The 21,003-nt window shown below is 45.4% G+C and overlaps 1 protein-coding gene across 1 annotated transcript in view; it reads left to right on the top strand.

The window, feature by feature from the left end:
* TELO2 (telomere maintenance 2) overlaps positions 1 to 21,003 on the top strand; it is a 659,928-nt gene that overhangs the window by 403,000 nt on the left and 235,925 nt on the right. The window lies entirely within an intron of this gene.

Below are 21,003 nucleotides of genomic sequence, written 5' to 3'. Positions count from 1 at the left end.
ATCCAAACATTGCAATCACACAGGAAAAGAAAATGCAGACGGTGCTGGGGGAAATGGGGCTGTCAACTATGGGTGCTTTGTTTCCAAATAAGGAATTTATCCGACAAAATGACCCATCTCTCTGTGCACATCAAACGCCATTAAAGAGGTTTGCATATTTACGGTTACGGTGAGCAGTCAGGGACTTGTATGAATCGTTCCCAGAAGAACCCACATCACTGCATGCATTACAAATATTACTGACTGCACCCACACGTATGAACCTTGTCACACGGCTATACACCGGTTCCCAGATTGAACATGTTCTAGGGCCTGACAGAGCGCTCAAGAGATGGGAGGACACAATTGGGGAAACTATACCTGAAGAGGACTAGAGTTACAGCTGTACACAATTGCTCTTACTCATGTCAAACTGTAATCTAAAGATCATACATTTTAAGTTTATCCATCAGACTTATTACACACGGGCTCAATTACACCGATACAGCCTTAAAGAAGATGACAAATGCCTGCGTTGCTTGTCATCCGGGGCTGACTTCTTGCACATGGCCTGGGCATGTCCCAGTCTAAACAAGTATTGGCAAGACATTACAGATGCACTTTCAAACATGCTGGCCAAGCTCATTCTGAATACGCCATTGGTATGCCTGCTGGGAATTCGTAAACTTAAACAAGTCAAAAGACATAAATTCCTGGCGGTGTCTCTTCTACTTGCAAAAAGGCGTGTAGCTATAAAGTGGGGCAGCAAACAACCTGCCAGATTTAAGGACTGGGTAACTGATTTATTGTATTGTAAAGAAACATTGGGGACATATGTGGAGGAAATCCCTCTAGCCTCCGGATTTCTGGCAACCACTAATGGACTATTTCCAACAACCCCAAGATGACTCTAGCTTGCCAGGTACGGTGGGTTGTGTAGCTGCGAAAGGGCGAGGCCTGTCGTTTCGAACAATTTGTCACAGTGCTTCTCATGTAGAAGTCAAGTCTGGGCATAGTTGCGGCATGGGAATTCAAATGCTGAGATCATCAGATGGTAATCCTTTGTGTAATGGATATCAGGTTCATATACTGTAAATTATATTATATGCTTTGTTTGGGTGCATGTCAGTGTACGCATGGAGACATTGACTGCGATGTAAAAAAGCGACAATGAATATATGATGTACTTTGCTGCTGCTTGGTGGAAAAAAATGTATAAAAAAATAAAAAACATGTAATGCATTCATTTACATTTTCCGTAACCAGTACAACACAAACTAATTTAAACCCCTCTCTACCAGCCCAACCTACACAACATTCAGAATCCATATGAATCCTTCGAGTGGCACCTTCACTTCAGCTGATCCTACCCATCATGTTCCTATTTACCCATTTCAAAATCAAAGTATAGCGCTCCCTTCCTCTCACGATCGGTGAATCTTACTCTACATTCAGAGACTGACACATTTTCAAATCGTGTGTTCTTTGTCCATTTAGATTGCGTGATATTTTCTCCATTGGTAGAACTTTCAAATGCTTGCTTTTTTGAAGGCAACAAAAGACTTTGTAAGGGAGAAATTAAAGGAGGGGTGTTGATTTAAATTTTTTTAGAGCTCTCCCAATAACGAGAATTTTATGGATTTAGATTTTTGCAAATTGTGTTAAATGAATTATGGTCTAATATTATTATCACTATGAGGATCCCCCCCAAAAATGTTATGTATGGTTTAAAGACTATGGTCTAAATAAACATTGTTTTATCTCTCATCTCTCTCTGAAATGCTTGTTGTACCATCTCATTGGAGCTTTGCAACTAATAACAAGTGACCTAAAAAGGTTCTGTCCAACCGTGGTCATTTAAATTGCGGCCCGATGGATACGCCACAATAGAATTGTTGACCTCTACCTGGCTAAATGGTTCAGAATATCATTTTTAAGCCGAGGCCAACGTAATTCAAGCAGCATGGGTAAGGAGTTGGCCAAGTAGGCACAGAGATATCCAGAGGACCCAGTTAAATTGTACAGAACTACTTCTGAAGTTATGATGTTTTTTGACATTTCTTTAGGAATCCTGATTAGTCCGAATTCACCAAAAAACGTGTGTATTTTTCTAGTTGTGTAGCCAGTGTCATTCTGAAAATATTGGACTTAACATTAACAAAACGTCTCTACAATGTACATTAGTTAGGTTCTTCCCCGGTTTCCAAGTTAGATATATTCAAGCCTCTTTAATAATAGGTGTGATCCCCTCCTTTAATATGACAAACATATTTGTCACAGCGGCAGCCAATATCACAGAATGGTTCTAAAGAGTTCTGTTGTTAACCTAGCGGGCCCTGGTGACTAGCTGGCTGTTAGGAAACTTATTGCTTTATTTACCTCAGTCACCTCTGTTGGTCAGCTTGGATCCAATCTCTGAACTTCCTGAGTCACTCCTTTTGGTTCAAATCTTTTTATTGTTTTTTAGGCATGAAATAGGATACAAGTACATACGTTATTCAGCTGTATTACCATAGCAAACGATTTACGTGGTTCAGCAGTACAAATAGCATTCCAGGTCAGGACATTATTAGCAGGATAAAACTCAATCTACAACAGGGAAGCTAATAACCTCTGGTACTAGTGTAGTTTTGATAACCTTTTCATCTAACTGCAACTCTCAGGTCACCAGAGCCCTCCATTGAAACTGTAATGCTGCCCAGGCTTAGTAAATGTTATACGAACTACTGTTCGAGCGTAGTACTGCGCAATAAGGACAATGGCAAATGGCCTTGTTGAAGTGTAATGATGATGGGGAGAGGGGTTAAATCAGGGTTAAAACATGAACTGTTGCCCAACTTAGGTCGCTCCTGCCTGCTTCCAATGTCCCCGCCACACACCCGCACCGTTAGTTGACGATTCTGATGTTTCACGATTAAACATGCACGTCTGGAGTATGCCAGGGGGTGGGGGGAGTAGTCTAGTGCCTTGCCTTCCAGGTGTGCCTATCAGGGGTGATATTACGGTGCCATAACTGCTGGGTTGGCTTAGTCTGTGGAAGCCAAAGTCTCCACATCAGAGCGCCGGTCCCTTTGAAAGTCCTGCAATATGGCATCCTAGCTGGCTGCATTTGGGATTTTACGAAACCCCTGTGCATCTTCCTGATGCATGCAGTACTTTCAGTTTGCACTCAGGTCAGTAGCGAACATGTCCATGCTATCACAAGAAGGGACTCTGACATTTTCCTCCTTTTAGTGATTAAACGTTAAGCAGCCAGAAATCTCAGTTCCATATACCTGGACATCACCTTATGCCCCTTCGGTCTACGGATTAATCCCAGGATACATGTTTCCCATGTACATGTTGCCATGTGCCCAGTACACTCAGCCAGTTGGGTAGTGACACGCCACCAGTAATCAGCAAGAGAAGGGTAACCACATAACATGTGAAGTAGATCTGCGTCCATCAAGTGAAATCTAGGACATTGGGCGTCTGTGTGCATAAAATACATGTTTCTTTGGCCGGGGTCAGGTAAGCTGTACTATATAATTTGTATGAGACGGAAGCGGTTGTTTCTGGGTATGAGGGTGGGCCCCTCCAGTATGGCAGCCCATTCCTGATCCGTGCATGGGCAGTTCAGATCTGTGTCCCAGTGGCGTCGTAGGGGTGCAAGGGATTCTGCAGAGTGAGAATGTAAAAAGCTAGCGCACCGCTTTGTGAGGTGCCTCTCTGTGCCCAGAACATGAATGTTTTGGACTGTGAGATTCACGCGACATATCTCCTCTCAGGGACCTCAATGCTGAGAGCAATGAAATGTAGAAAAGGAACTGAACCTGTGGCAATCTGTCGTCCTCTTTTAAGGTGTCGAAACATAGGTTACTCCTTCTGAGATTCGGTCTGTCCTCTGACATAGAGTTGTTGAAAAATGTCTAGGGAAGCTTTCAATTCATTTCTCTCATGCCACTGTACATTGCCATGCTCAGCTTTCTGTCCTTGTGCCCTCAATTGCTGGTTGGTTGGTTGATTGCTTTATTTCGATATGCATATATCATAAAAGCATTACACGAAAATATATAAAACAGCACATCGTAAGAAAGAGACTGTACATTAAAATCAACAAGTAAAAATAGCAATTGATCAGAATAAATTAATTTAAAAAAAGAATTAAATTGATATGGACAGTCTTTTCAAGCGGATCAACCAAGCCCATTTTAAAAATTTGGATACGGCACAAACAATGGGAGGAGCTGTATCAGTTAATAAAATCCGTAGAGCCACCGAATACTGACGAGTACCCATTTCTCTACAAAGTGGTTTGAGCCAGTGGAATCTGGGGCGCACATAATCCGGGCATTCAAAAAGAAAGTGTGCTACAGTTTCGGGTCTGTCAGTACATAGGGCACAGTTGTGTGATACCTGCTTAGGCGTATTCCATCTGGAGAGGAGGTCGGCTAGGGGTAGAGTCCCTAGTCTGAATTTGATATAAAGAGCCCGATCCATGGGGATGGTAATAATGTCCAGGAAGGGTTCGAAGGCAACAATGTCTTTTATTTTCAGGTAAGCTGCGGTGGAATTGCAGTGACGCTGATTGCTGATGAGCTTTGCAGAAACCCATTCCCAATATAGTTTTTTCAGGGTCTCCTTCGGGGGAGCTGAGTGGGTGGACCAACAAGAGCCCAATCCCAGGTCCCCAAGCAGGTGTTTAATGTCCCTGAGCCATTTGATCTTCTGCCAGCCATCGGAGTGCATTACCTCTGCCAGCCCGTCTGCATAAGATTTTAGTTCCGGGACCCTCCACAGGCGAGCCCACAGCAGAAGAGGCCGGAGGCGGGCCAGGTCCTTGATTGATTTGCAACCCGCGTCCATGAGCACCGGAACTGTCGGGGTACTCATCGGGATGGCCAGGAGGTCCTTAATAAATTTATTCTCTGCCTTAGACAAAGACTCCATATTACCCAGACCCCATAACTCAGCTCCGTAAAGTGATGCGGATACTGCTCGAGCTTTGTAAATATCTATTATCGGAGCTACACAGTGTTTTGATGAATTATTGTACTCCTTTAACAAGGCTCCCCCCACCCTTTTGTGGCCCACAGTAATTTTGTTGATGTGGGGAGACCAGCTCATAACATCACTCAAACGGATTCCCAAATAATCAAATTCTGACACTCTTTCAAGGGGGATAGAGTTCAGGATGGGGGGGCGGCCAAGTTTGCGGGGGGGTGCATGATTAAGTACTTCGTTTTGTCCACATTTATGACAAGTCCTCTGTTTGCACAAAAATCCTGGAAGCGGTTCAGGAGCTTCTGGAGGCCTTGGGGGGTTTTCGAGATGAGAAGGGTGTCGTCGGCAAACAACAGAGTTGGAATCTTTACGCCACCCAATATGGGGGCGTCTGCTGGTTCTTCAAGCAGGTGCTCTACCACCCCATTCACATAGAGAGCGAATAGGGTGGGAGCTAAAACACAGCCCTGCCGGACACCCCTCGCAACCCGGATCTTATCGGTCTTTTCCCCATTCAAACCCCATCTAACCTGGGCATAGTTGGCATTATGCAATTTCATGAGGAGGTTTAAGATGTAAGGGGGCATCCCAAGACCGTGCAACACCCTCCAGGGTTCCTCCCTAGGAACCAGGTCAAAGGCAGTCTTCAGGTCTATAAAGGCCAGATAAAGACTGCCTTTGCCCAGCTCCACCACCTTCCAGTGAAGTAACAGGAGTCTAAAGACTTGTTCGATGGTTCCTGTGCCTGAGCGAAACCCAGCTTGCATCTCAGACAGTATGTGGTTATCATCCACCCATGAAAGAATCCTCCCCAAAATAGCTTTTCCCGCCACCTTCTGGGTCGAGTCTATATTGGCCTATAGTTCCCTGGTAGATCCCGACTACCCTTTTTAAAAATTGGGACTACCTCCGCCCCTTTCCAGGACTCTGGCACAGATCCTCCCTCAATAATAGCATTTAAAAGTGCAGAGATCAACACCCCCCATTCACCTGGATATGCTCGAAGAAGGTCCCCTGGTAACCCATCCGGGCCAGCTGCTTTTAGTGGTATGAGAGTTTTAATCAGGTTCGTGACCTCCCGTGCAGAGAAAAGGTCCGTATCTCTGTCCATAGTATAGGAGGGAAGGATGAAGGGGTCATTAAGCGTGCCTTCTATGGCGGAATAGAGAGCCAAAAAATGGTTGAACCACGCCTGGGCAGTGATAGTACAAGTCCTCAAGGTGTCGTCAGGACGATTCCTACTGCCCACCAGGTCCCAAAACCCTTTGGCATCTCTCCCTCGACTGGCAGCCAAAAGGTCCTGCCAGAAGTTATCCTCCCATTCCTTCTTAGCGTTTTTTTGGCAGTGAGAGTATAGCCTTCTGGCCTCCCTAGTCCTGATTTGTGATTTGGATTTAACTGCATCAATAAGCAGAATCTTCGCCTCCCTGCACTTACGATTAAACCAGCCTTGTCTGGCCCGGGGACCTGGTTTCTTCCCATTGGCGCTACCTGTGACAATAAAAAGATCACTAAGAGCCTGGGTTAGGTTACAGAACCTGGCAGGCACATCCACCAGCCCGCCCCCCGGAGAGTCAAGGTTTTCTAGGGCTGCAGCTAAAAGCTGCGTTATAGAAGATATTTTCTCCACTGAGAGCGACAGCTTAGCCCACTTTAGCCGTCGACCGCAATTAGATACCGATGACATATCCGGGGCGGGAGAACAAGTGGTTCTGCTCCCTATATCGTCTAACCACCTATGGGTCAGGGTAAGCGAGAGAAAGTTGTGGTCACTCTCTACAGAGGGTATGATCGCCATATCCTTTACCATGCTCCATAGGTGGACGTCAAGGAGAAAATAATCAATTCTTGACGTATGCGCGGGCCTATTGTATGTATGGGCTCCCTTTTTGTCAGAACTAGTCCTGCCATTAAGGGCCCTCAGGTCAAACTCCATTGTTAGGGAATTAACCTGGAGCACCACTTCCGTCCATTTTTTAATTGGGCTGAGCTCTAGAGCTGGTATCCCCCACCTATTGTCATCGACCTCTTGATCTTGTGGGACTTCAGGGCCAAGAGGCTCGAAGGTACAATTAAAGTCACCCGCAACCAGAGTACGGTGCTTATGTGGAGAGGATCGAAGCAGAGCCTCCAGACAGGCTATGGTGGGGGATTCTCTGCCCCCCTTCATACCTCGGGCATAGATATTAAAGATATTTACAATAACATGTCCCTTGGGATTTTTCAGGGTGATGTTAAGGAGGTCCGGGCATTGGGTATCATGCTCCTCCACCCTACAGTTAAGTGCGGAAGCTACCCAAACAAGGAGGCCGCCCGAAGGGCGACCCCTACCAGTCTCTGAATAAACAGCTGGTAAGTGGTGAGTAGAGTATCCTGCCTTATGTAGGGGCTCCTTACTCCAGGTTTCCTGGAACAAACATATGGAGTACTGTTCCACAAGTGCGTTCCAGTCAGGCAGTGCCAGCTTCCTGTCCAGACCAGCCACATTCCAGCTGAGAACCCTAATGGATGGGTCCGCCTCAACCGCAATGCCGCAGGGCTCGACGGGACCAAGTGAGTCTACCTCTCCCACGGTAGGGCAGACAGTTGCAGGCTCTAGTAGAGCCCTCCCCACCCTTAATTCCCCTGTGTCCGCTAAGGCAACCTGCTCATCTAAGATGGTCAGGGGATCTTTAGATTTAACAGTTAAAGGGGACTGGGCGTCGGAAGACCAGGCCATCCGAGCCTCCTCAGGGAAATCTAGGAGTCAGTAGCCCCTAGTGCCCCAGCTCGGCATTGGTGAGACTGCGTGCGACTGCACTACAGTTGTTGCTGGATGCCATTGGCCGTAAGCACTATTTTGGGTTGGTAACACGGGATGATTACTTAAAGAGTTCACGACCGGCCGTGGGTAGAAAAATGTTAAATCAACTGTTTCGACTCCGGGACCGGCCGTAGCCTGTCCAAGGCTACATATTGAGTGGGCAGCTCTTATGTCTTGGAAATTGAGCACCACACAATCCCCCCCAAACAATTTTTTCCCCTGGCCAATCCAACCCACCCTGCGCACACTGAGAATCAGGCCATCCACACCCAAGGGAAGGGGTCTGTTGGCTTGCATCCAGTGGATGACCTTGTTCTTTAGTGCCTGGTGGGTTTCGTGCTGGTTATCCTTCAGGGCGGGAACCTTGATGAGAACAACAACGTATGGTTAGCTCTCAGGGGGAAGATTGACTGGGGGACACTTGCGTACCACCTTTTGTGGTATAGCCACTGGGCTCGAGTTTTTAAGTGGGCAAGTAGTTATTTTTGCCTTTTGAGCCGTGGCTACTCCCCTGGCTTCAGTGGGTGGAGCGACCGATGGTTTAGATTTGGAGCCAGCCCCTCCTTCTTGCCGCTTCTTTTGCGCAGGGTTAGACTTAGCTGCTCTCGCTGCTGGGGGGGTACTAACATGGACCTGGGCAACATGGGTAGTAGTAGTCGGCTTAGCCGGTTTTGCATTAATCAGTGGTGCTGGTGTTAAGGCCATCCCGGTGGCTTGTGCATAGACGGACAATGCCGGTAAGTGCCCCTGTGTTGGGCCCACAGAATCCCCTTTCCCTTCATTCCCAGCTGCAATATCCTCCCTGAGCCTTGACTGTAGTTTAAAAAGGGATTTCAAGGAGAAATTTTTTTCCCGGGTGGTCTGTTCGAATCTGTCTAACCTATCCCCCAGACTCTTGACTTGGTCAATAAGCGGTACCAGCAGAGACTTAACCAGTTTCTCAAAGGGCTCAAGGGAGGACCCCTCGTTTAGAGGTGTAGGTAGTGCCGGGACCAAGTGGTGGGGAAGTGGAGTTTCTGGTGCTGGCCCTGATGGGGTAATATTCCCAGATGATTCTGACCCTCCAGCTTCTAGGTACGTAGGACCTTTATGAGACTGTATCCTGGGGCGCTTGTAGAGCGAGGAATAGCTTCCCTTCCGAGTACTAATTACCCTTTTTCTTTTCTTGTGAGCCCTACTAACTCGAGGCTGGGGCAATGGTTTTTGACCTGGTGTGGAAACCTGAATAGAAGATTGGGAGTTGTGACCAGGGGAGGTAGCTGTGTGTGGGACGGCGCAAACATCCGCAGCAGGTGGGCTAGGGCTGGAGGGCAGGGGATTGATGATTAGGCTTTCTATCCTGTCAATACCTGCCTCTATAGCCACAATCCGTGGCTCTACGGACAGGATCTCTGGCAAAGGAGAGATAGGGTAGGTGGAGATTGGGGACAGGGCATGTGCAACAGCTCCCAAGGAGGAGCGTTTAGAGGGAAAGGAGTCTTGTGAAAGGCGACGTTCCGTCATCACAATCTCCTTTTCAATAACCGCAGCAACCCTAGTGATGAATTTGTCCATTGTGCCAATTATTGTGCTCCCCGTGGCACTTTCTCCCCCACCCCTCAAAGCTTTACCAGAGCGGGTTGACATATTGGATACAAGACCCGTAGATAGAATCCGCTCCCCTGGACCGAGAACAATCGATGCAAGAGGGGTGGCCCAGCCCAGCCTCTGACAGCCCCTGACTGCCACAGACTGCCCGCCCTTTGCTCGGACTTCGCTCGGCGTCCCGCTCGCGTCCCGCTGAGCGGCAGTTCCTTGTTTATAAGGGGGCGTTGCAGCCGGGGGCGTGTCTTGCTGGGGGCGCGGCCGTGCACCCCTGTGCAGCGCAGGGACTCCTGGTCTTGAGAGTCCCTGCGGCGCGCTCCCTCAGTAGACTCGCGGTGCTCCCTCCTCCTTCCTCAAACCGGCAAGCACTCCAGCAGCCTCGACCCCACGCCACACGCCTCAATTGCTTGTATGGTTAGTTTCCTCTTGCTGAAAATGTGGCTGTACTCTCAAGAGTGCAGGCACAGCCATATTAGTTTGGAGTACAGTCAACTGCCTCCTTAGTTTTGTAATTTTCCTCATTCTAACCTTCCAGTGCTTTTCGGTTTCTTACTTGAATCTTTACTTGAAGTCTAGTGTGGGCCTGAGTCCCAAGTATGTTGGGGTTACCTCTCAAGTTATTTCTTCTTCCTGTAGGTTTCTCAGTGTGGCAATTGTGTCTATATTATGAGAATCTTGGGCTGTTAGGCACACAAATATTAAGGAGTGGAAACTTCCTACCCTTGAGGTCAAACTAAGCCCAATTTGTATCTACCATTATATAACTTTTTGTCAGGATATACCACATTGGGTTCTTACTCTTAAAAAGAAGACCAGTCCTGCCATCATGGATGTGTGTAATGCAAATAACTCAATAGGTAACCCTGGTGCCTTGTCCTGCACGGTTCTTGCATGAACAAAATATCTGGCTTCTGCATCTTAATGCTCTGCCAGATACGCTGACGCTTCTTGGCGTTGAAAGGCCCCTCACGTTGAGCATAGCTTGAATGTATATTATCTTATAGTTCTCTCTCTTTCATGAAGACCTGTCCATTTGTAAGTTCCAGTCTGGGTGTGCGTAGTCCCTCCCCCTTCCTCAAATTGCCCCAAAGCAAAAAAATTCTTAGCTCATAGAAAATGAAAATACTTGAACCAATGAGAATGGTGGAGTTCCTTAAAAGGGATCTCCTTATCCCCTCTATAACTCATATAGTGCTTTATACTATGTGCTCAATGAAGCCCATGCTGAGCTTATTTGATGTATTTAGTGCCTTCCTTGTAGCTTTGTGTAAGTTAGTAGCACCTGGTTAGTACCTCCACATAGGTCTACAGCTCCTTGTTCTTTGCGTAGTGCCTATGCGATGTGGTAGGTATAGCCATACAATTGTATGTACAGAGTTTTCTTTGTGACTGACTGTAGGTGTATAGTTTCTGGTTAGTGTCTCTATATAGGTATAGAGATAAGTGTTACTTATGTAGTGCTTTCTACTATGTGTTGGCAAACACCTTATTCCATCCAATGCAAACATGTAGCTTTGTTGTTCGCCTACCAAGCTCTGTTATTGATATATAATATTTCATTCTGACTTGATGCAGGTGCATAGCTTCTTGCTACTTATGTAATTTTGTTTACGCTTTTTGATGCACATCATATTTCATTCAGCAACAACTTGTAGCAGGTTAACTCTCAAATTTTAGCGGAATGCCAATAGTGTTATCGTCGTAACTTTAAAAAAAAATATTTTTATTTGCATTTTGAACCAACATAAACATATTTGGCACGTCACCAGCGAATAACCATAGTCCTCTGCGCTCCCTCTCCCCCCCCACCCACCCACCCACCACAATAACAATACCATAATCAACGGCCTCTCAGGACCCAGCCTCCACCCACCGCACATCTGTTTGTGTGGTCCAATAAACAGTCATCGGCCCCCTGCAAGTCCAGGACTCCAGGCCGCCTCTCCACATTCCCGAACCCAGCCCACTCCTGTGGGACCCTCAGTACATCAATCAGAACCCAGCCCCTCATCAAGGCCATGATAACTCCTCTGCCTTCCCCACACTCGTCGGAATTTTCTAGAACAATCCCTTGCCTTATAGGTGACCCTCTCCGCTGCCATTTAAAGATCCATACCCCATCTCCATTCCTCCACCTGGGGCGGTGACTGCGCTCCCACCCCCTCGCCACGTCTCTCTTCGCCACCACCAGGGCCAGCATAGCGAAGATCAGGTGCGAGCGGCTCAAGTCCACATCATTAGTGATTCCTAGCAGGACAAACTTAGGTTCCATGGTAAGCTCAGTCTCCAGCACCTCACCCAACTCTCCTAGTATCCTTGTCCAGTAAATGCGGATAACAGGGCATTCCTATAGGATGTGATAAAAATCCCTCTGTGGGTGTCTACATTGAAGACAGCAAGAATCACTGGCCCGCCCCATGCGATGTAGCCTGACTCTGTCATAGTAAGCTCTATGTAGTATCTTGTATTGAATGAGTCGTAGCCGTGACTTTATTGCCACCTCCCTGTGGTGCATTAGGGCAGCTTCCCAGTTGACCGTATCCATCAAACCCACATCCTGTTCCCAGGCTGCCCTTAGTTTTCCTAGCCCATCCGGCGTGTTATTATTCAGGGTCTGTACGTCAGGGATACCAACTTGTTAGGTACCTGTTCCTGCAACAAACGCCCCTCTAGCGGGGCATATTCCGGCAAGGGGGAGGAGAGCACCAGTTCAGCCCTCAATGCACATATTTAAGGAACTGCGTGGGACGGAGGCCAAATTCCGTCTTCAGGGTTTGTAGGATTTAAGGTCCCCTCGGGCCACCAGGTCCCCCAGCTTGGAAATTACAATGTCGTCCCACCCTTTAAACCCTCTGAGTTTGTGGAGCTCCTTGAGCCAAGAGCAGGACCATGTTGGTGTCTGTTTTGTAGGTTTGTGCACCCACCCCATCATCCTTGTCGCCCTGTCCCAGACCTCTATGGTTATTTGTGTGGCCGGGAGTAGTCCTCTCCTGCCAGTTCCCCCATACAGGTAGTGCAAACTGGTACGTCTGGCCATGGTGTCCTGTTCCAAACGGTATGTAGGGTGGCCTGCCGAAGCATGCAGCTAGTCATTGATCGACGCTAAATGCTCAGCCCAATAGTAGACCTCCAAATTTGGTAGAGAGATCCCACCATTATACTGGTTCCTCTGGAGCGTGGCCAGAGCTATTCTGGGTTGTTTTCCCAGCCACAGAATGTCTGTCGAGGGAGCAAGAAATATCCATTTCGTAGGGCATACAGGAAGCGAGGCAGCGTGATCATTTTAAACATTGCGGCTCTGCTTAGTATCGTGAGAGGGAGAGTTTTCCATCTAAAAGCATCCTCCGCAAAGTTGGCCAGCACTCGCAAGATGTTCTTTCGATAGGACGTGGTTCTGTCAGTTGTCAAGTATATACCCAGGTACGTAAACCCCGCCTGAGTAACCTGGAGGGCCCTAGGCAGGGGCAGCCAGATTAACTCATTTCGCGAACTATACAAGATTGATTTATGCCAGTTAATTGTATACCCCGAGAAGGTGCCATACCAATCCAAGAGTCTGAACAGAGCGGGGACTATAGTGTCTGAATGGGTAATATAAAGTAGTATATCATCCGCGTATAGCGAGATTTTCTCTGCCTGTGCATCCATCGGGGTTAACCGAAATCCCCTTACCTCCGCTTCCTGCCTAACCGCACAAGCCACTATTTCAATGGTGAGGGTGAAAAGCAGTGGGGACAGGGGGCATCACTGCCGTGTCCCCCTCCTGATGGGAAAGTCCTCTGAGAGGATCCCGTTCACCTTAACTCGGGCCCTAGGATCGGCATACAGGAGTCCCACCCACTTACGAAAGTTAGGGCCAAAGCCAAACTTCATCAAAGCTGCCTCTAAGAAGGGCCAATGGACCGAGTCAAATGATTTTTCAGCGTCCAGGATGAGGAACATGTGTGGAGTATCCCGCCCCTCTACCTCCATAACCATAAGCCAATTATGGGTCCACCTCAAATTTTGCCTTGTCGTTCTGTCCGGTAAGAATCCAGTCTGGCCATGGTGTACCAGGGCTGAAATCACCTGACGCAGGCGGAGAGCCAAGATCGTCGCCAGGAGCTTCACCTCCACATTCAGGAGAGAGATCGGGTGGTAGGACGCACATTCCTCCGGCGGCTTGCCTTGCTTATATATGGGTGCAAACGTTGCCATTCGCAGATCAAGTGGAAGAATACCCTCCTGGGCTGCGTCTTGGAACAGTGCTAATAAGTGGGACATCAATAAATCAACTCCTTTTTTGAAGAATTCCGCCGTTAGCCCGTTGGCGCCCGGGGACTTTTCTGGCCTCTGTCTGGCTATGGCCTCCCTGATTTCGGTGGCTGAGATGTCCTCCTCTAGGGCCTCCATATCCTCGTCTGCTAGTGTCGAGATGGAAACAGTAGTCAGGTAGTACTCGATCTCTGCCGACTCACTTAGTTCCCTGGCCTCATAGAATCAACAAAGTATGCAGAGAAGTTCCGCACGATCTGGGCGTCCCCCTTCTGCAGGTATTCCTGTTTATCTATGAGATAGTGTATGCAAACGATTTGCATTTACATCCCCTCATGGAGGCACTCCGGGTTGTTCATAGAAATGAATCAATATGTCGAATTCAAAGTAGGTTTATTTGATGTTTTTGAAGTTTTTCAATTCAAAAAGTTCAAAGAGTTCATTGATATTGTCAACATATCATTACAGCGAAACCATAAGACTCCAATGCATTTCGGGCTACGCGCCCTTTGTCAAGGAGAAGCTGAAAAAAGAAAGAAACAGAGCCCGTGTCAGGGTTGGGAAGGTTAAAAAAGGTTTGAAAACCGGGATCGATGATGGCCGTTTAAATAGTTAATGGGTGCCGATCAATATAGTGAGATGATGTGCCGATTAAGATATGTGCAAAGGAAGTTTAAAGCTGGAGTACAAGATGGGTAAAATAAAGCACAGGGTGAATCAACAGATGAAAACGCGTGATAAATGCACCTAGGTGCGGGTGAAAAATTTAGCGAGTGTGTGATACCGAATAAAAAAGGTGGGTGATATATAGAATATCCATAACGTCCCCTGGAGAGGACTGTATAAGGCCCAGTACTTACTACATGGTACGCGCCGTGGCGGTCAAAATAGATAACGCGACGGTCTGGAAAACTCCGTGTTGTGAGGGAGGTGGATTAAATTAAACGTGACATAGAGGAAGGACTCAGAATCTGGGGATGGTGGCCATGTTAGAATAGGGAGGGAAGAAACAGATGAAGGACAAAGTCTCTAAAGTGGACTATCAGGATAACGTAAAGACTGAGGATTAATAGTAAATGATAAATATTAGAATTAATAAAGATTAGAATTAATAAAGAGCAATACGGATGATAAACAGTTATAGGTTATAGATAACAACTATATTCTACGCGATCATTTAATCCATGGGGCTTAAGGGTTTGCAAACGGAAAGTCCATTCAAGTTCTTTCTGTAGTAGCAGTTTGCGGTTGTCAATCCCTTCGGTGCGAGAGACACATTCTAGCACGATGAATTGCAGTTGTGCTACGGTGTGGTGGAATTCCTGGAAATGTGTGGCAATGTTAGATTTTTCCTGTTTCGTACGTATGTTGGACTTGTGTTCGTTAATACGAACCTTGATCTTCCTTTCAGTTTTGCCAACGTATAGTTTGCCGCATGGGCATTTTAGGGCATAGATGAGGTTCATGGAATCACATGTTGCGTTCACACGTAATTTAATGGAGTTGCCTTTCATGGGATGTTTAATTTGATTTCCTCTGATTATGCAATTGCAGTTATTACAGTTCTGGCATGGTTGGATTCCTTTGAAATTTTGTTGAATGGTGGGTTGCGAGGAGAGAATCTCTTTGATGTTTTTACCACGCGTGTGAGCGAACAGTGGAGGGCTGTTGAAAATGTTCCGAAAGTCTGGTTCTATTTGGAGAATAGACCAATGATTAAGAATGATTTTCTTGAACTTATTGGTGGCAGTGGAGAATTTTGAGACAAGAACCATGCGTTGAGTTGGAGGTTTAATGTGTTTGACTAGACTTTGTTGTTTAGTGATGTTGGCAACACGTGTTTCTGCTTCATTGAGGATTTGCCTGGGGTAACCTCTATCTAAAAAGCGTTGGTGCATTTCTTTGATGCGATTGTTATAAGTGTCTTGTTCGGAAACAATGCGTTTGATACGCAACATTTGTGAGAAAGGCAGATGTTTTTTAAGAGACCCTTGATGGAAACTGTGATAATGTAATGTGTTGTTGCGGTCGGTGGCTTTACGATGTAAGTCGGTGACTATTATCTGGTTGTGGATTTTTACCAGCACATCAAGAAAGGAGATTTCTGTGTCACTTATCTGCCAAGTGAGGTAGATACGTGAGTCCTTGGTGTTGAGGTCTGTGAGGGCTGCGATGAGCTCTTCTTGTGAGTCTGCCCATAGGAAAAAAAGATCGTCTATGTATCTTACATACATTTTGATTTTGCCATGAAATTTCGGGTTTTCATAGATGTGGGTTTTCTCAAAATTTTCCATGTATATATTGGCGTAGGTAGGAGCCGCACAGTTTCCCATCGCCATTCCTGTAAGCTGAAGGTACCATTTGTCATTTTCCTGGAAATAGCTATGATACAGTGTGTAGATCATAAGTTCCATGAGAAATGTCTGCATTTTTGGGTCAATGTTGTTCTCGAGTAAGGCTTGTTCAACTGCTTCAATGCCTCCCTGATGAGGTATAGAGGTATATAGTGAACTGACGTCGGCTGTGCATAGGATCAATGGTTCATCATTAGTAATTTCAACTGAAGCAAGTTTATTGAGAAATTCGGTAGTGTCTTTTATGTAGCTTGAAGATTTGATAACCAAAGGTTGAAGATACCTGTCTAGATATTTGCCAGTGGGCTCATGGATAGATCCTTTTGTAGATACAATAGGCCGAAAAGGTGGGTCAAGGAGGTTTTTATGAATTTTCGGGATCATGAAAATTTTAGGGCTTCTGGGATATTCTTTAAACAAATACTTTTTTGTACGATCTTAAATTATCCCTGATTGGTGAGCTTTGTCAATGATGTTCAGTAGAGTGTTTTGAAACTCTTTAGTGGGATTGTTATTAAGCTCCATGTAGGTGTCGGGGTCTTGGATATGTTCAAGTAGACGTTGTGTGTACATGGTTGTATTCATAATTACGAGAGCTCCACCTTTGTCGGCTTTGGCACATCGAATATTCGGATTGTTAGCCAAGGATTTCAATGTATCACGGTCTTTTTGTGAAGTGTTACGATGTTTGCTGAGATTTTTGAAATTCATTTTGGACAAGTCGTTTTTTACTAGGTTCTCAAATAGATCGATGCTTTTGTGGCTCTGGGGGGCCAGATAATTACTGGGCGGGCGTAAACCCATGAGTTGATCACTTTTAGCGTCAGTAGTTGGAGGTACAATGTTTTCAAAGAAATGTCGTAGCCTAAGTTTCCTAGTGAGCTTGAAAGTGCTCACTTCCAACTCGAGAAGGTTGGTGTGGGTTACAGGAACAAATGAAGTGCCCTTTTCAAGGAGGTTCATTTGATATTTGGAGATGTCTGTATCAGAAATATTGATGACTAAGTTGGTTTTTTGGTCTTCAGATCCTTCTTGGTTACAGTGCTTCGTGTGTTCGGAGGACTTTTTTCCAGTTCTTTTCTTCTTGCTCCTCCGGGGTCTACGATTGTGTCTGGGCCTAATTCTAAAAAATGAACTGTGGGAGATTGGTCTGATCCGATGGTAGAAGAAGATGCCTGATCATTAGTGGGTGGGCGATTTGCAGAGGAAGTAGTAGATGTTTTTTGTGAGGGACGATAAGACGAATCACTACCTGAAGAAGAAGTGTCAGTATGGGTGTTATAAGGTTTGTTTCGTCGGCGTTGGGCGTATACGTCAGCCCAAGTGTACACTTCGTCGAGCTTGTAGTCAAGCGTGTCCCTTCGATATTTGCGAATCTTACGTTCGTTGATTTCTCGTTGATGTTTGTCGAGAATGGTTTTCACGTCTTCAAGTGTGGAAGTCAGTTCTTCTGGTGTAAGTAGATCTTTAAGTTGACGATCAGTTTCCTTGATTTCTTGTTCAAGGTCTTTTAGAATGCTGGCCAATTCTTCAACAATGAGTAAAATAAGGTCAAGGCTACATTTGTTGAGTATACCGTTCCATTTGTCTTTAAAGTCTTTAGAATTCTTACAGAGGGACGGCTTTAGAGCTATACGTAAACCGCGCGGAATTCTGAGGGCTCGATGGTATTTCAACAGCGTGCTTGCATGTAGTTTCTGGTTGATGTGACGTTTCGATAGATACAAAAGTTGTTTAAGGCATTGCTCTTTATTGCGAGAGGGTGTGGTCGGGCTGATGTCTTCTTCAATCAATCCATAAATGCGTTGGCGTTCATTTTCATCACAGGCGAGGGTATGAGCCCTCGCTTCAGTGCTTCTTGAAATTTCTTCGAATTGCATGTTTGATAGGCGTGCTCCCTGCCGGTAGGCGGAAAAGAAGTGATTCACAATATGAGTAAAAGGTAGGTGCACAGCACGTTTGGTCGAAGGTGTAGTTAATGGTTATTCAGGAAGGGTGCACTCGAGGGTGGTGTAACCGTCAAACACCATGAGATATCAATGAGATAGTGTAAGCAAACGATTTGCATTTACATCCCCTCATGGAGGCACTCCGGGTTGTTCATAGAAATGAATCAATATGTCGAATTCAAAGTAGGTTTATTTGATGTTTTTGAAGTTTTTCAATTCAAAAAGTTCAAAGAGTTCATTGATATTGTCAACATATCATTACAGCGAAACCATAAGACTCCAATGCAATTCGGGCTACGCGCCCTTTGTCAAGGAGAAGCTGAAAAAAGAAAGAAACAGAGCCCGTGTCAGGGTTGGGAAGGTTAAAAAAGGTTTGAAAACCGGGATCGATGATGGCCGTTTAAATAGTTAATGGGTGCCGATCAATATAGTGAGATGATGTGCCGATTAAGATATGTGCAAAGGAAGTTTAAAGCTGGAGTACAAGATGGGTAAAATAAAGCACAGGGTGAATCAACAGATGAAAACGCGTGATAAATGCACCTAGGTGCGGGTGAAAAATTTAGCGAGTGTGTGATACCGAATAAAAAAGGTGGGTGATATATAGAATATCCATAACGTCCCCTGGAGAGGACTGTATAAGGCCCAGTACTTACTACATGGTACGCGCCGTGGCGGTCAAAATAGATAACGCGACGGTCTGGAAAACTTTGTGTTGTGAGGGAGGTGGATTAAATTAAACGTGACATAGAGGAAGGACTCAGAATCTGGGGATGGTGGCCATGTTAGAATAGGGAGAGAAGAAACAGATGAAGGACAAAGTCTCTAAAGTGGACTATCAGGATAACGTAAAGACTGAGGATTAATAGTAAATGATAAATATTAGAATTAATAAAGATTAGAATTAATAAAGAGCAATACGAATGATAAACAGTTATAGGTTATAGATAACAACTATATTCTACGCGAGCAGTTTGCGGTTGTCAATCCCTTCCACATTCTAGCACAATGAATTGCAGTTGTGCTACGGTGTGGTGGAATTCCTGGAAACATATGTACGAAACAGGAAAAATCTAACATTGCCACACATTTCCAGGAATTCCACCACACCGTAGCACAACTGCAATTCATCGTGCTAGAATGTGTCTCTCGCACCGAAGGGATTGACAACCGCAAACTGCTACTACAGAAAGAACTTGAATGGACTTTCCGTTTGCAAACCCTTAAGCCCCATAGATTAAATGATCGCGTAGAATATAGTTGTTATCTATAACCTATAACTGTTTATCATCCGTATTGCTCTTTATTAATTCTAATCTTTATTAATTCTAATATTTACCATTTACTATTAATCCTCAGTCTTTACGTTATCCTGATAGTCCACTTTAGAGACTTTGTCCTTCATCTGTTTCTTCCCTCCCTATTCTAACATGGCCACCATCCCCAGATTCTGAGTCCTTCCTCTATGTCACGTTTAATTTAATCCACCTCCCTCACAACACGGAGTTTTCCAGACCGTCGCGTTATCTATTTTGACCGCCACGGCGCGTACCATGTAGTAAGTACTGGGCCTTATACAGTCCTCTCCAGGGGACGTTATGGATATTCTATATATCACCCACCTTTTTTATTCGGTATATCACACTCGCTAAATTTTTCACCCGCACCTAGGTGCATTTATCACGCGTTTTCATCTGTTGATTCACCCTGTGCTTTATTTTACCCATCTTGTACTCCAGCTTTAAACTTCCTTTGCACATATCTTAATCGGCACATCATCTCACTATATTGATCGGCACCCATTAACTATTTAAACGGCCATCATCGATCCCGGTTTTCAAACCTTTTTTAACCTTCCCAACCCTGACACGGGCTCTGTTTCTTTCTTTTTTCAGCTTCTCCTTGACAAAGGGCGCGTAGCCCGAAATGCATTGGAGTCTTATGGTTTCGCTGTAATGATATGTTGACAATATCAATGAACTCTTTGAACTTTTTGAATTGAAAAACTTCAAAAACATCAAATAAACCTACTTTGAATTCGACATATTGATTCCTTTCTATGAACAACCCGGAGTGCCTCCATGAGGGGATGTAAATGCAAATCGTTTGCTTACACTATCTCATTGATATCTCATGGTGTTTGACGGTTACACCACCCTCGAGTGCACCCTTCCTGAATAACCATTAACTACACCTTCGACCAAACGTGCTGTGCACCTACCTTTTACTCATATTGTGAATTCCTGTTTATCTACCACGCCCTCTATCCACCTGGCGTCCTGTTCTTTACGGCTCCGCCACGCCAGGAGCTTCCCGGACTTATCCCCAACGTCGTACAGTCTGTGTAGGGTCGCTAGTGCCTGTGCTTTTGCCTCATCTGTCACCAGGCTTTTATATTGTTGCTGTACATCAACTAGTTGCCGTAGCACCTATGGGTCTCTGTCGGGCAAGTACTGCCGTTCTAACGCTAATATTTGGGATTCCATAGGGGTAAGTTCCGCCTGCAATTTCCACTTCTTCCAGGCGATGCGGTTTTGGGCCCTATCTCGAAGTACAGTTTTATATGCCTCCCACACTACCACACCTGATTTCACCAAACCCACATTTTCAGTGAAGTACACTTTCGTGTCCGCTCTGAGACCCCGCATGAGCTTTATGTTCTGTATGTTATCGTCTTGACTTTTTAAATAACTTTTGTTGTTTGTAAATATTTAACAGATATATATTCTTGTATTTATGAGTGTATAACTTAAGAGTGCCTGAATGAAAACCAAACATACTTTGGGACCCGAATATTTATTGGCTCTACATGACTGTGATATTTAGTGAATTTCCAGACAGCTTTTTTATGCAGGAAAGAGTGAAGAGTCCATTTTTTATTAAAAAGAAAACACATTATTTGTGATACCCCTCCTTAACCAATCTGCAATAAATTTGGCAAGCTCAGGCAGAACTTTTTGCAGAATTGTCCAAACCTTGGTGTGGTGGACAACGTTTTAATCTAAGTTGCAAAAATGAGTTTTCCTGTAGAGTGCTGCTTTAGCCATAACTTAATAGGTGTGAATGATTCCTCTGTAATAAATGCACTCATATATGC

This window comes from Lissotriton helveticus, chromosome 10 (assembly GCF_964261635.1).
Source record: "Lissotriton helveticus chromosome 10, aLisHel1.1, whole genome shotgun sequence".
In the NCBI taxonomy this organism is placed as follows: Eukaryota; Metazoa; Chordata; class Amphibia; order Caudata; family Salamandridae; genus Lissotriton; species Lissotriton helveticus.
The sequence above is the reverse complement of the archived record's forward strand: the minus strand, read 5'-3'. Positions and strand labels throughout refer to the sequence as shown.